General features: G+C 33.2%; 1 protein-coding gene across 5 annotated transcripts in view; it reads left to right on the plus strand.

Moving 5' to 3' along the window:
* The window catches only part of LOC123715236 (potassium voltage-gated channel protein Shab), a 43,436-nt gene that overhangs the window by 10,116 nt on the left and 16,165 nt on the right, over window positions 1–17,155 (plus strand). Inside the window, exon 2 of one of the 5 annotated variants that reach the window (XM_045670168.1) lies at window positions 12,820–13,005. The exons of the other annotated variants lie outside the window; for them this stretch is intronic. The gene's annotated coding sequence lies outside the window, so the exon portion shown is untranslated. The remainder of the gene's footprint in view (window positions 1–12,819; window positions 13,006–17,155) is intronic. 5 annotated transcript variants of the gene reach the window in all.

Consider the following 17,155-nt stretch of genomic DNA (forward strand, 5'->3'; position numbering starts at 1 on the left):
ACTAAAAATTATTCATAATATTGTCAGTCATAAATTTCTAAAGAACACATTCTTGTCTGCTCACAAGACATATCAACAAATAAGGCTATCATTTCTTATGCTATTTATATATAGTTCAAAAATTGACAAATACTTTTACATAAGTATATGATATATCCTAATATATATTGCTAATAATTAAAAGTACTATACGTGGAAGTATTTCAATGCCTATCCGAAAAGGTCAAAAAATATATTTTGCAAACCGTATGACAAATATAAAGGTCGCAGTCGTCTATTGAACCTACCTAGATATTTTTACTTCCTCTTATAATGACTAGTTTATCAGACCTTAAAATAGCCTAGTGAGAGTAATTACAATTGCAACATCATTACAGCAGAGCCAAGTTTACGCTTTCTTAGTCAATAATAGCGTACAGGTGACGTGTGGTCTAAACTCGGCCAATGGTCTGGGGGGATGCCAGTCAGGCTTGCCAACTGGGTCTAGCCTCTGCACCAACCTTGCTGCAGTTTATATTTCGCGTAACGTAATTTTAACGACAAAGTGCTGTGTCATAAGTAAGAATTTTAACTGCTATTCAGTAACATTTTATTTATTTTATTTTTATTAAAACTTAGTTACACTACAATATTAAAAAAATTGAACATAATTAAATCAAAAGGAGGGCAACTGGCGGCCTTATCGCTTTCGAGCGATCTCTTCCAGGCAACCACTGTGAGTAAAGAAAAAAATAAAAATGCATTACATTTCTCACAATCTTAACGTAATAAGTCTTTTTAAAAGAGATATCTCAAGTAAAATTAAATAATAAATAAAGCCACTTTATTTCCATTTAAAAAATCAATTATGCTACAACCTTTTTAGGTCCGGGCCATAGATTTCTGTATCTGTATAATAATCATTTGTTAATCTAATAGGCAAGTAGGTGATCAGCCTTCTGTGCCTGACGCACGCCGTCTGCTCTTTAGGTAGGAAAACATCGTGAAAACGGCTTGCCTAAGAAGGCACATCCATTGGTACAGAGCCGGGGATCTAACCTCCGACATCAGGGATGAGAAGCCGCTGACAGGCTACTAGGCCAACACGGCTTGCTTTATTTCCATACTTTGAAAATAACAAATCAGATGCTACGCTATTATTATTTAAATAACTTCGTGTTCTGCAGTATGGACCCCTTTTGGGTAAAGGCCTCCTCCAAATCTCTCAATTTCTGTCTGTTCTTTACTTCCGTCCATTTCTTCTCAGAAACCTTTATGATGACGACAGCCCATCGAGTTTGTGATCTTCACGTATTTTTACTGATGGCATCTCTGGCAGGTGTGACAAAAGCAGGAGTGAATTTACATTTTGTTTTTGTTTTTGTTAAAGTCATAGTTAAAAATATATATAGAATAGGGATTTAGTCTGGTAGCGCAGAATTTGATCCGACCTCGCTCTTCAACGTTATTTCGGTCCCTGATATTTTATTCATTATAACTGAAGGCCTCACAGACTCGAAATTGTTAGAAGTAACGTCACTCAATGAGGCTGGTGATACAGGGTTAAAGCACAGACTAATAATTCAATGTAAAAAAGTATTATTAAATAATGAAAGGTAGGGTTTTCTATAGAAGTCCATTATCAGTTTACTATTAGGAAAATTACTGTATAATTACAACACTAAAAAGTTTATATGAGTATATTATCAATTAGCCTATAAAGAGCTAATCTAAGTACATTTACACGATACTCTAAAATACAACAAACATAATATAATTTCTATATGCGAATTGCTTGGTATATTTATTTCATATATAATAAACATCATCTTCGATGGCTAGACAACCACTAGTGGGCCTTAGCAAGTATATTTCGCCATCGCAAACTATTTGGTGCTTTTTACGTCCAACTATTGTTTCGAGGTCCTTGACAATTCCGTCCCACAAACGCGGCCTCGCTTTACCAAGCTTTCTCTTGTTACCAGGTCTGGGTTCATTAAGGACCTTGGAGTTCGTTATTTGCTACACATGTTCAATCACTTCTTGCGTTTTATGAATTGAATGATGTTTGTATAGTCATATTGGATAGAGAAAGTACGTTATACCATGACAATTCGTTTTATCATGAGCGTGAATCTACGCTTAGCTCGTACGTCCAACATCTGTCTTGCAGCTTTTTCTTAATACCCGCAACTGATATATGCCTTAACAATACATTGCAAGGAAACAAGCATATCTTAAACATGAACGTAATATAATTAACAATAATCAGACATAAAAAAAAATATCAAATACTCCCGGATTAAAAGTACGAGTTTTATACAAGACGTAAACAACAATGATTTCTGCTTTCGAACTTTAGACATGATAGTAAATATTTACGAGTGAAACATAGATATATATATTATATTCCAATGTTGTGTATATTCTGCGGGATAGTACTAAGTCGTAAATGAAAATTTATGGCTGCAACGGACAACTAGAACGTATTTTCGGCTTTTATTGTTATGAACATCATAATTATCATGTGAATCATTGTAACTAATTAATGTCAGTGTTGTATGTGTAATGTAATTTTTTTTCATATTATTTATGAAGTTCATTAGAACTACAAAGCGAATTCAGATATCATGTAGCATATTCATTAAAACGCATTTAGAAGGAAGAATTCACATTTATTTTGATCTTATAATTATAAGGTTACTGTACAGTTCCTGGATGGCTCGAAGGACCAAAACGTACGGTTCCTGGGTCATCGGAGTACTTTAAATAATAGAGGTTTGTTGGTTTACTCTATATTAACCTCTCGCGTATTACAATAGAATATGAGCAAAATTCTGACGTGCTAATTGCTATGTACCGAATGAATGCAATTTTAACAGTCAAAGAGAGTGCCTACGTTTAGCTATGCTCTCGGGGGTGTAACTCCGACGATTTAGGAAATCGTCACGCTTATGTGTGATCAAAATGTAAAGCCATGGTACGTACATACATAGGAAATCGTCATACTTGTAAATGAGTAAAATGTGCGAGCACATACATAGGGATCATCACGCTTTTAAAACTAAGAACGCTCACTCAGGCAAAATGTACAGCCTTGGCTCGTACAGTTACTCTAGTGGAAAGAACTGCCACTAAACCTATGAGCAATCGAAGGAAGCGAGACAACATTAAATTTTTTTTAATCAAGCCATACGCGGCTTTTATTTAAATCTACTTTTTTACATTATTAACATAACTCGACATTTCGAGTGCTACGGATCGTGGTAAGCGCGGAACTGCAACAAATTGACACATAAATTTTCTTTTTTCGAATGTTTATGACTGCATTATATTAGAAGCAATTGAAGTGTTAAAATGGTATTGGCTTTAATTGCCATGATATGAGCATTGATGGAGAGACCAAAGACAATATTATAAAGTATTTTATATGATTATAGCCTATGGTTCGGAATTCCGTAATGTCCTATACTTAAAATACTCTCTGAATAAAATTCATTTTAGATGAATGATTCAGCGAATTCACAAGCGATAAATCGGAGACCACTAGAAGTTTAAAAATGCGTATTGAATGATGGATATAAATATAGAAATGAGATTGAAGTGCTTATAAACAACTGGCAACAAAAAATATTTCTCCCAATGTTCGTTAGATTTATAACATGAAAATATTTAGATAATGTTTTTTTTTCAGTTTTGTATTATAACGTACGTGTTTTAAGCAATTACACGAGAAAGTAGCTTTGCCCAATATATTGAAATATATTTTTTTTCTATTATTACAATTTCGTCATTAGACAGTTGGTCTACGTATAGGTTAGGTTACTGTCTGGTTCTTCTGGTTTGGTTCAACCAGTCCTACTCATTTTGGTGAACATGTCTCGCCACTGTAATATTTATTGCAAAAGTCATAGAAAAATCGCTTTATCCCAACGAAGAGTTTGACAAAAGTCGGTTTTTAGATCTTATCATATAACAGCACATGCGCGAACTTTCCAACACAACTTATGAATACGTGCGGAGGTTGTTACCATGGTAAGCTCGAATACGTTTAAGCCCCAATTTCGAGGTCGTGTATCCTTTAACAAAAACAGTTTATGTATTCAAATAAAATCATCCAGCAAGTTCCTTATTCAGTTTATTTTAGGTCGACGTGAACAAAGACATTCCACAAAACTGGGTTCGAAGCGTTTACCTCATATAACCGCCATCTCAGTTTGTCGACAGTGAATAAACATTTTTGAATGAGCTTCAGAATACGTAAACATGACACGGAATACTTAATAAATCAAATTTGGAATAATGTTTACATTTTTTCATTAGCTAATAAATTGTTATGACGATGCGGCCGAAATACACGGATTGGCTATGGTTTTTGGTGGGACGCACCTCGCTTATTGCACGGTCAGCGGGCTGTACGATTGTTTTCTATTTGTGCAAAATAAAAAATCTTTAATAATAGAGGATTGCACTTCACGAAGTTGTTCGTTATGTTTTTATAAATTAAGCATGAACACTATTTAAATTAAAACTGTTTGGATTCAGAGTCGATACAAAGTAGGTATGACTTCCGTAAGTCAAATCTAGTATGTCTTTTTTATAGTCTTGTATATAGTCTTTTTTTAATATATATTTTATTTGGCTAATTTCCCGACTATATTGTCGTCGTAGATATTAAGTAACTTATTTGTGTATAAATATTATTATTAGAAAAAACGCATTTGTAACTAGCAGGATTAAACTTTTAGAAAGGGACACTTAAGCTTTTGTTCAACATTATTTCTTTGAAGTCATCCCTCTAATTTGTTCAGAGAATGTTCATCCCTATAATTTATTCGGAGTTGCACCTGTTGTACACTGGAGAATCTGGGAATTGACCACAAAACATCTTTGGCGCATTTGAAAAAAATTGGGAGCACAAAAAAGCTAGACGCTAGACCTTACACATTTTTAGCCACACAGCAAAAATTAAGAGAGCTTGGGTGGGAGGTGTTAATGCATCCACCCTATAGTCCTGACCTTCACCTTCAGATTTCCACCTATTTCGGTCTCTTCAGAATTCTTTAGGAAGTGTCAGGTTAACATCACGAGAGGAGTGCCAAACCCAATTGTCGCGGTAGAAGAAGAAGCCCCGCAGAAGCTCCAAAATTTCTATTGCAATGGGATCATGTCCCTACCTACAAGATGCCAAAAATTTATCGAACAAAATGGTACCTACATACTTTAGTTAAATGTAAATAAACTATATTTAAAACAGTTGTGAATTTTCTTTAAAAAGATGAAGAAACTTTATCCCCAACCTATTACATTGTTACAATTTTGCAGGTTAAAAAACTGTGTACTATCTCCGTTGAACTTTGGATCGGCTGCTCAGCAATGTATCGTAAATTGGCAGAATGGCTCGTAAATTCAACCATTATTGATAGTCATTAAATCGGGCACTTTATGAGCGTTGCGTAGTGACAAAAAGCAACGTTTACCGGTACATTGTACATTGCAAAGCTTCTCTGATATAAACGGATCATTTTTACTTTATAAAATTTAAAAGAATCACTTTCTAGGTCTAGTAATAAATAAAATATAGGGCATGCCCGGGCAAGAAGCATATGTTAAGGGATAATGAAAATAAAACCGCAATCTGATAATCAACAGAACTCTTTGTACTTTTAATTTGTACTATAGTTAATCATTTTTGGAAAATAATCACATAAACTTTAAAACTTTAATGATTTCTATATTATGAGCGTTGACAAAAAGTATCATGCCCGGGTGGTTCGGGTAAAACGGATACGCTCCAAGGGCAAGAAGGATAATTAAGAAAATATTTTTTAAACGGATTGAAGCTATGTGTCATTATTATGAACTTAAAATTATTTACATAATTTTAAATTAAAAAATTTCCAACGTTTCGCATGCTTACAGCGTGCGTGGTCACGGTGACGCTTGGAAAGAGGAGGAAATCGGCTTGCCTTACACCCAAAAAGTCGACAGCGTGTGTAAGGCACAGAAGGCTGATCACCTACTTGTCCATTAGATTGTTAGGAATATATGGGTTACAATTGATGTAAAATATAAAAATATCACAAGTTTTTTGATTGATTCTACGAAAACGGAGTTAACAGTTTATATTATCTTAATAGCTCCATTAATCTCTAGACTCTTAAAAAACAGGAAATGGTTGACTTGGAAATTACTATTCTATTTTCAAATATCAAAAATAAATTTAATTAAAATTGACTAACGATCTTGTTTGATACAATTTAATGTTCTGTGGCGGGAGATTCTCAAGATGCCGGATGATATAAAATTAAGTTATTTATAGTGTTATAAACTGTATATCATTTTCATAAATAGTTCATAACTGTATGTATTTAGAATTATATAAGTTATCGTGTATTTATCTATCGTAAGAATATAAATACTATTGCTATAATTTTAGAATTTAAGTAACTGTAAGGCCTAAAGACATCGACAACAGAATTTGACGTTGTTTTTTCTATCCGACAAAATTTATTCGGACCAATTATATTATTTTTTGATTGTTTGTAATTGTTATTATAAGTTATAACAGAAAAATTACTACCCATTTTAATTAAAAGAGGTTTCAATAGAATTAAAACAGTAAGCTTAAAATGCCACCAAAACTCGAGAGCGAGAGCTTTTAGACATTTTTAAACAAATTGGGTCAAATTTTGCTCACCTTTACATTTTGATCCAGTGACGTCATCCCGACACTTGAATCTTAACTCTTACGTCACTACTGCGGAACGGATCGCCACTCACATAAATTGACAGATATTTGACTCATTTTGGTATAGTGACTAAAAGCGTTTTTTTCTCTCTTTGTATTATTTATTAATACTGCTTAAATCGGAGGAATTTTTATTCACATTAAAAATCCTATTGTCTTAAACTAGTAGACTCAGGCAATATCTTCGAATTTCATATGAAAAAGAAAATTCCTGGCAACGTTTGATAACGGTGATGACAGTGTACTAAAATGAAATAAAAAACAATGAATTTGTTTCTGACTGAACAAACAGACGCATGAATTATGTCACTGGTGTACCCGTGTTAGTTTTACATTCTCACCCTGACATTTTTTAGCGTGAAGCTAACATTCTAAGAGTAACTACAAAATTACAGTATCCTGACGTTAAATATAGGCAAATATTTCATTAAAAAAAATCATTGTCAAGGTTAAATAAAGCTTTTATATATAATACTAATTAAATAGAGCGTACCAATTACTAAAAGGCCTGCGCGCCTTCGGCGGAGTGAGTGTCCATGAGCGAGGTCAATTAATATCTGGTGAGCTTGTTTAACTCCTGTACAAAAAGAGCTAAGGAGAACAAATAGTCTTACACTCACAAAATTGCTAATAATTAGAAAGCATCGTATCCATGGACAAATGAATCGTCGCACAGCTGCGCCGGCGCACATAGTTTGATTATATTTGTAGAACGTATCAACCGGATAGGTCAATGTCTCGGACTAGATGTTCGCTATAATTTAAATATATATATATTAGGAGTATTGCTTTTATTACAACCCTATTGATTATAAATAAGCCCCTTTGAAGATCAGTTGCAATTTGACTACAATTTACATTCTATTTAAATGTATTTACGTTATGTTAAAAATAGACTGAATTTAACATCGTATAATTTCTATCGATCTAACTTTAAGATTTAGATAGAAACATATGTTTCTCTGGTATGGCGATACGGCAAAAAAAAATATTTCGACAAATTGAAGTTATTAATTTCTTTTCCAAACACATATTAAATTTGCCTGCGACGGATAATTGCTCTTGAAATATATTTACAAAACATTTTAAATTAGCACTAAACGTACTACGTAATAAGCTTGAGTAAACCATAACGGAACATCTGGTCATTCTATACATAAATGTTGTAATCATTATGTTATATTTCATTATTTAATGCATGCCGTAAATTGTCTTATAGCTTTATACAAACTCTTTGTCCTGATACCATGGAGTGTAAGATTACTTTGTATTTTGTTCAAGCAACAGCTTTCTGTTAATGTTATATATGTAATGTATATGGGCAGGCTTACGCGGGGTCTAGCAGAATAATGAGTTATGTTCATACGTAACATACAATGTCAATGAATTGATCTGTATTGCTTATGCTACACTAGAATGATTTACTAAAAAAAAGGATTTGAATAGACGTTACTCTGTGATTTAAATTAAATTTATTGGGTTTTCCTTTACCGTACAAGCGAACATAAACGAAATGTATATTGTATTAAAGTTATTCGAATACACGATATCAGAGTTGATACGTAAGGTTTAACACTAAGCTTACACAGCTCCCTTGCTGCTTCAGTAATAATAGTTTGTGTGTAATCTGTCGCTGACTGACTTCTTGAAGGATTTCAAATATATTTTTAATTTACACGCGTCTATTTGTATGGTTGACGAAAGAGTTATTATTAGCTGACACGATGTCCGGAGCCCTGTATCAAGGCGAGGACGAAAATACTCATCTTGACCTACGTTAGTGTTGTTCCTTGATATTTTATGTTATTTGAATTTCCGGACGAGTCTGCCCTTTCAATTTATACGAGGTTTTCGTGTTTTAATCATTGAGTTTTATGCGTTTTAATTTTCTGCTTGCGAATAAAAAAAGTGGTGGATATTCTTGAGTTCTCCTCGCCCTCACTACGCCCTTGCTTTGTAAGTATATTGAAACTTAGATTTTAATTATTTTGTTTACGTTTAATATAAAGTTACAAAAATAAATTATATTTTACCTTGTTTTTAATTTCAAGGTCATCACAGGTATATAAGATAACGTTTATTGAATGCGCTTTACTTAGCCCACACCATAAAACTAATCGATGTTTTTTCAAGTTCTCGGAGTTATTTTATATACAATTAAATTAAGTACCTATTCATTACGTGCCTGCCGATAATTAGTATCATGTTTCATTTTAATTAGGTATATAAAATATAGTAAATATCCTTGCGAATGTTTCTAGAATAATTTCTTTTTAATCATATTTAAAAAAAAAGTCAATCTAGTTACTTTTAATGATTATGATATTGTATTTTTTTAAAATTTTGTTCATATTGCGAATAACATTTAAAAATTTAATTATATAACATATACCTACTTACTTTCTATTTAATTTTGGATTTATATATTTATTTGAGATATAACATCCGCGTGTAAATAATGTTAATTTGATATAGAGTAGGTTAAAAAGCTACGTATTTCGTTATGAGACGTTTTGGAGATCGACTCCCGGCCTTCAGTAACAAAGGCCACAACCACAACTGCAAGGGTGATAGATAACTCTAGAACGTATCAAATATTAGTATCCTGATGTAATGATAAGCTCACCTAAATCACTAGTTAAGGCTTCATTTTTAAAGAATTTATGTAAAACGTGATAATTAACCTGTGTCAACTTCGACTGTTGTTTATATAAAAAATCAAGCTTCGGCATCCATCTAAAATACGCATTAGAACAAGTGATATACAATGAAAAGTACAATTGAGACAATGAACTGGGTCACATACAATGGCAGTATTGTCTCACCATAAATGTGGACGATGTTATAATGGCTTGATATCACAATGCGGAAATGCATTTGATATATAAGTATAGGATAATATAATTGTCACTTTGGATAATTAAATTCCATTAGAGCTAGTGTGTAGCACGCAGTGGTATTAGATAATACACTATTAATATATTCTTTATAATTGAGTTTTGTCTGTGTGGTATCTTTACATTCGTTAATTTTAATAAAATATAATTTTAATAAATTATATCGGTCGCAAATGAAATCTCGTTAATTGTTTCATAGAATAATTCCATGTGAAAATTTCCCGCAGAGATACTTAAGACATGTGTGCGAGCAATAGTGTATTTATTTTAAGAGACTTGGGTCTCGGCCATAGATTAATCCTTTTTTCATAGAATAAACGGGCTGAAGGTTCATCTGATGTTAAATAATACCGCTGCCCACGGGGACTCTCAATGCCAAAAGCTCTCGAGGTCGTTGCCGGCATTTTAAGAATTGGTATGCTCTTTTCTTGAAGGATCCTATGTCGAATGGATTTAGACTACTTCAGTGGGAATCTGAATCCAAATAGTGGTGGTAAGCGGCAAAACTGCCTTAAAAACACCCGGTTGTGAAACGACGGACGTCGAGCTGATACGGGTGAAAATTCGTATTTTGCCTCAACGTCCGAAAATTAAATTTCTGTTTCATTGCTTTTTTATTTATTTATAAAAGAGCTTTCTATGCCTAACACATATCATAAATTTAAAATCTACAACTTATTATTACGCCATACAAGCAATCGTAAATTTTCGAACATAAACATATCTTTGCAGATAGGGTGTGGTAGCTATCGTAGCTTCTTACATCATATCAGATAAATAAGATCTAATACGAAAATCGTCGCTCATTAAAGCTGTTCATTAAAACGCGTCTATTATTTACAGCGATTATGAAAATGAACACAGCGAGTGTTAAGAAAATGGGAGATCCCGGGAGACATGCCAAGAACACTCTAAATGTGGACGACACGTCACTGCTACTTGTCACGCATGACGATTTGCACCCAGTCTTTTGCTATTTACCTGTCGCAATTTGATTTATGCGTTGAGGGTTAGTGTTGATGAACCCAAATTGCTTAGCTCCGAGACTCATAATGTTAATTAACTAAATTACGTTGAACGTGCCTTTGAGCAGGGGAGTAGAAGGGAGTTACATGATATAAGTGAAGTAATACTGTATTGATAAAAACTGATGTTAATACTTCCCTATGAGTGTCTATACACTCACTAGTGCCATTTCGTATTCTGGCGTAACGTCCGATAATGAGACGCTACAGGTCCAAACAACTCCTCTGAATATTCTTCGTGGCAAATATCGTGGTCTTCTCAGTGAGATTCGACCTCCAACTCTTCAAAATTCGGGTCCCTCAAAGGTCGGCAACGCACCCACTCGCACGCAAAATGGGTGTCTATGGTTTGCGATGGCTGCTATTTTTGGGCGTCCTGCAGGCTCTTTAGACCCCTATTATATAATTAATTTTAAATACGGTAAATGATGCAGAGAAACTCCGCAATGCCAAAGGATCAAGCCGCTCGGAAAGTGAGTGCATTCGATTCGTCGATTCGATTGTTTTTGAATATTCTGACTTATGAAACGTTTATTTATTAGCAAAGTAGTACTGAAGTCATCGGGCATAAGAAGTGGATCCGGCTTTATATTAGAATACAAAGAAAAATAGTAATCATTTTAAAAGATAGTACCCAAAAGCCTCGTCAGAGATTATGTAATATATGAAACACTTATTATTGTTTTTTTTTTAAATTTTATAAATCTTCCCTATTTCCTGTTGAATCGTGAAACAAATATAGAATCCACGCGTTAAATTGCATAATTATCCTAAAACAATGAAGCGAAACTCGTTTTAATTTATTAATATAATAACTACCAGAGTTACTACCGATTGTAATTGCTGTCATTGTGCCGGTATTCGTTTTTATTCACATCAGTTTAATTGCTGGGAAACAGTATTCTGTAGGTCCGGTTGATACAGTATTCATTGATTGCTAGTTGAACTTCTTATATATATATTGAAACAAAGAAACACAGAATCGAAACATTTAATTTCTTAAATAATACATAACAAATAAACACAATTACTTTAAGCTAAAATTGACTGGATTCAACTTGGCTGCACCACCATTTAGCCCATATTTTCAGTGGGTCTTGGTGGTGGGTCACCTTTTTGAATTGAAGAGAGGGCAAAGTGTTCTTAGGTGACATGGTCACTTTCAATACCAGAGGGCTTGCGAGTGCGTTACTGGCCTTTTAAGAATTAGTACCCTCTTTTATTGAAGAACTCTAAGTTGAATTGGTTCGAAAGTATTTTAGTGAGCTGGTTTCGCTTCGTGGCGGTACACAGCAAAAGCTGCCGTAAATAACGTTCAGTTGTGGAACGATGAAAGTCGAGGTGATAAAGGGAATTTTGTATTCTGCCTCGAAGTCCGTATGATCTCGAAGTGACATATTGTTTATTTGCTAGTATTTTAATAACATGCAGCAGTGATCGTGCGCCTCTCAACCCAGAGATCTTCCGTTCGAATCACGGCTGAATCGATGGAGTATACTTTCAACATGCGCTATTAATTAATTAATAAAAATTAAGAAACCGGCAAACTACACCTAAAAATCGTCGTCTTGTATCGTCAGGTACAAAAAGCTATTACAGCTACTTGTCTATTAAGAAGGAATAAAAATAATCACGAGACGGTGACTTAGAGGTTGTAGCACAATTTTTTAAATTGAAATAGCATATAATAACAATATTAGTGTTACATTATTTTTAAAAATGTGTGTATATTTTTAGTTAATACCAAAATTTGTGAAATAAATACTTCTATTTTTAGTTCGTAGTTCTCATTTGACTTTTGATAAATAGTGCCGCAGTGGGTACTAGCCAAAATTCTTACACAATCTTTGACAGCTTCGACGTACAGCTACTGCACCAATATGCTTTCGTGACAAGTTAAATGGCTTGGCATATTTATAATTTAAACTAACCGAATCGTTTTTGGTACATTGAAATTTTATTCATTACAATAATTTATTTAATTTATGCTTCAAATACATTATTCAAAATGGAAACGTCAGGTTTTGTAATTTAATAAATTCGGATTTATAAGAAGTTTTATAAGAATACAAATTATTTTATTTACAAACCAAACACAAGTTTAGCTATATTAAGTTTACGTTATCATTAATCTAAATTTATTTGTTAAATTAATATTTTTTTATAGAGGCTGTTGCTCACGAGTTCGATACTGGCCTTTTAGAATTCACTTCGTCAGCTGACACTGCGATCAACAAAGTGTCTTTGCCTCTGAAGCGAGAAACTTGCAGCGCTCCTTGTCCTGTGCCACCTCCTCCTCCACCTTCATCTGAAAGAATCAGAAAGCCAGCAGAATACTTGCTGCAGCGTTTAGGTATGGTGTTTTCTACAAGTACCTCAAAAATCGGTTATATAGTGGTGAAGCGTGACAAAAGTTTCTTTAAAAAGTCAAAAAATAACCAGCCTTTGGGTTGCCTGGAAGAAATCCTTTGTTAGCGATAAGCCCGCCGGTTGCCTAATAACTTATGTAACCTACTTACTTTTTGTTTTTTGTTTGTATATTTATGTATATTATGGTAACAAAGTATAAATAAATAAAATAATTATACAATTATAATACATTAGACACATCTTTTAAAATTATATTTTGATTAAATTACTTTGCTTAATGGTTTGTCAACTCCGGTCTAGACTTAGAAAAATAATAGAACGTTCGACATGATTTATTACAGTGTGAAGTGTAACTCTATATTGTAATTACTTCTCGATAATCGTTTAATAGCGTAGACTTTAAATATTAACATAGCTTTATTAATGGTAACATTTAGGAACTATAAGCTGTAAAAGCAGGATTAATCCAGTCAGGATTTTTTAATTTTTTTATTGAGTTTTTGTACCACGTACCATGTTTGTGATATCAGGATTAAAAAGAATAAATGAAACTGCAATGGAAACCGGAACTCGTGAAGAAATCAGCATGCCTTAGACCCAAAAGTCGACGGCGTGTGTCACGTAGAAGGCTGATCACCTACGTGCCTATCAGAAAGAGCGTTACTGGTTTCTTTATTTTTTTTGTATTAACTATATAATAACCCGTACGTAGTTCAAATTTACAGTTAATTGGTAATTTTACCTTTTACTTAACTAACCCAATATTCGATATAAAATTCGATTCGAACACTGGGATTTATTGATTACAGCGTGTGTATGGCATTTACACGTGCGATTTAGTTACCGAGGTCTGTCGAGAGCGTACAGCCTGCATGGAACATAATGCTTAATGTCAGGGGTGAGCGAGCATTGATAACCTGTAAGGGACCTAGATAATTACCGGTGTATAGCATTGTCGACGCTGCATCTGGAGGAAATTAAATTGCACTTTGAAATTGTCATTTATATGAGATTGCTTATTGTAGTAACGCATTCATACATAGGTCTTCCAACATCTCCTTAATGAATACGGACTCTGGGTCTCTCGCTAATTACGATTGCTAAATCTCACGGAATATCAAGTTATCTATATAATGAAATATATTTTGGATTGATTGAAAGTGATTGAAATAAGTGTTTTTTAAATGTAATGCCTACGAAGTTGCGTGATGTGTATTCTCGAGTAAAAAGCACGAGACGGAGGCCTTAGTTACTGTTACTTACTAGCCTTAAAAGCGATAAAGCTTGCAATTACCTGGAGAACAGAGGACGTTAACAACACCAACATGACCTTCAGAATGAAGAACGCGAAATACAAAATTACTTTCTGACCTATCTAGTACAAACATGTATTATATTAGTGTGCTTACTAACAAATTGGGTCAAATAACCGTATGGCAGACCTGCGTTTGAAAGCTCGCGGTTTTACCAGGGACTGCATTAATTTACGCACACAGTTATGAAATATCTCTTACATAAAGGTCAGACTCAATATATCTTATGCGGAAAACGTATTAAGCGGATTACAGTTTTACGATTTTCACATTTCATAAGTACATCATAATTTACGCGCAATTTACATAAACCCTTTAGCGTGACCGTCTTATGGCTTCAATCAAAATTATTCCGATAAGAGCACAATAGTTATGGCAAATGATTATTATGTGGCGTTTTGCCAGAGTCCTAATGAGGTGATTTATGTGTTTGTTACTTTAACGAAGTTTTCTTTAGTACATTTCCACTTTTGTCAAGGCCCATTAATATTTAGATTAACTAGGCAATCGCACTACGCAAAACAATATTTATACAAGACATGACATTGTCTAGACATTTATAGTTTACTCGTATCTAAATTGGGGTTAATATCTTAATAAAAAACTCGTTTCGACGAATGAGAGGCAATATAAAATACTCCTTCTAGAAGAACACTTTGTATTATGTATGAAATGTTAGAATTACATTAGAAATTTAAAAATGAATAAGCAAATTCTGGACAATATCTATTATTTAACAAATAACTAAAATTGGTAACGTCTATTATTGTATAATGAAGCTATAATATGCCAAGAGGAAATATCTGTGGTAATTGCATAAGCTGTTCACTCTAGTAAAAGACAAGGTCAGTGAGTCGAGGGTGAAATGTAGTTAATAATATGGATAACATTGCCCCTCTAATCACGGAGGAGTCGACACTCAGTCTGCGAAAAGCGAATCCCTTTTGCACTTTCTCAGCGACGTTAATCTTAGACATTTTCCTTATTCTAATAGATTACTTTGTTTTTACTTTCTATAAGTGTTTTTGGTACAAGCAAAACCAGTGATACTGATATTACGTTATTACTATGTTATATATTGATACGCTTAATACATTATAAAAGTAGATGAAAATGTTGTTTAATTAGTATTTTTACATACAGGGTTTTACGTAGTACACACATGAGAGAGTTTTATTCTATATTTACTAATTCGAGAGGAGATAACAAATCAGAAACTTAAGTGTATAATTTAAATATTAACCACGCATAGTTTATTAATTTAGGAAAATTCAATAAATAATAATAATACAAAGTCTTAACTAGAAATAAGAAACGAACCTAAAAATATAAATCGAAACACTGTAATGATTTTGCATATTCTAATCATTACTAAATACAATTTACAGTAAACATTCCTACAACTTCCTATTAAAGTAAAAAATAATAACAAACATGATTCTGGCTGTTATTAGTAAAAAAACAAGACCATAGGGCTTTGACTTTGAAACGACTATATGAATAACGAAACTAAACGTAAAATAAGGAGAATTGCGATAACAGATTCTTTAGTTACATCACTGAGGCATATTTCTACATCAATATTAACTCCTCTATTTGCGAAGATGTTCTCGTAAATATAGTAGGCAAGTCAATAGTATAAGTAGTCGTAGCTACGTGCTACGCCCGGCGCCTACACGCCTGCCGCGTAGCGCGAGATCAATACGGGCCACGAGCTGCCCTCGTAGCAAGCCTATTTACTTCGATATCTATTCACATCTTTTCTATTTGAAGTAATATTATATATACAGGAAAACTACTACACATTTTATAATAAAAACAATGACTGTTTTATAACAAATACAAATACCATAAGAATTAATCAAATTGTCTTAATTAATAAAGCAGATTATTATATATCTAATGAATTGTGCAACTCTACGTAACTACTGATTTATAGAAGTACGGAACAGTGATAAATCTTTTATCAGCTTCCAATTAGATGTGAACTTATCCATATGAAATTGCATAAACGTTTATTCTTACTCAACTTGGAGTACGGATGTTAGTGAATAACCAACTACTTAAGTTAGAACTGCTTCATATAACTAAGTGAAAAAGTAAAAGCCAAGACTATAATAATGTTTTTACTGTATCAGTGTTTGACAAATGACAGTGAACGATTACGTAGGACATTTACAAATATAGTATTGATTAAAGAGGGCGGCGTGCAGACCGAGTGGCGCCCGGTAAAATAAGTAGTCAAGTAATATAAGCATATAGAAAAAGTGACCTACTTTTTCCTACGTTTCTCATGTTTCATGTTCATATCATAAGCTAAAGTGGTCCTTAATACAAAAAATACGGCTGGCTCAACTCACCCAAAACCGAGAAACCTGGAGATCCTTGGAGGAAGCCTTCACCTGCGGCAGGGTTTTTGCAAAATAATTGGGAAATAGATATAAATAATAGAAAAAAAATTGCGTAATTTATTCTCTTAAAAATATATATGTATGAAATAGTATTAAGTTTACTTTGTTCTTTTGCAAGAAATAAAAAGGCTTTTTTTATTCAATACAAAAATTTTGCTTGTAATACAATACTTGTTGTAAAGTTATACGAATATAAGTTTAATTTATATAAATATATGTCACTTTTGTCAACTAAAACTACTTATCTGATTATATTCTTAGGCTGTGGTGTATACGATTTAGTTCAGAAAAATATTTTTACATTGTCAATGATTGTTTATGGTAATATTTTGTTTAATTCCTTTCATATGAATGGCCTAACAAATATGGTGTTTTTTTGTGGATTTTGTTAGTTTGTAGGCTTACGCGT

Source organism: Pieris brassicae, chromosome 10 (assembly GCF_905147105.1).
Source record: "Pieris brassicae chromosome 10, ilPieBrab1.1, whole genome shotgun sequence".
Classification (NCBI taxonomy): Eukaryota; Metazoa; Arthropoda; class Insecta; order Lepidoptera; family Pieridae; genus Pieris; species Pieris brassicae.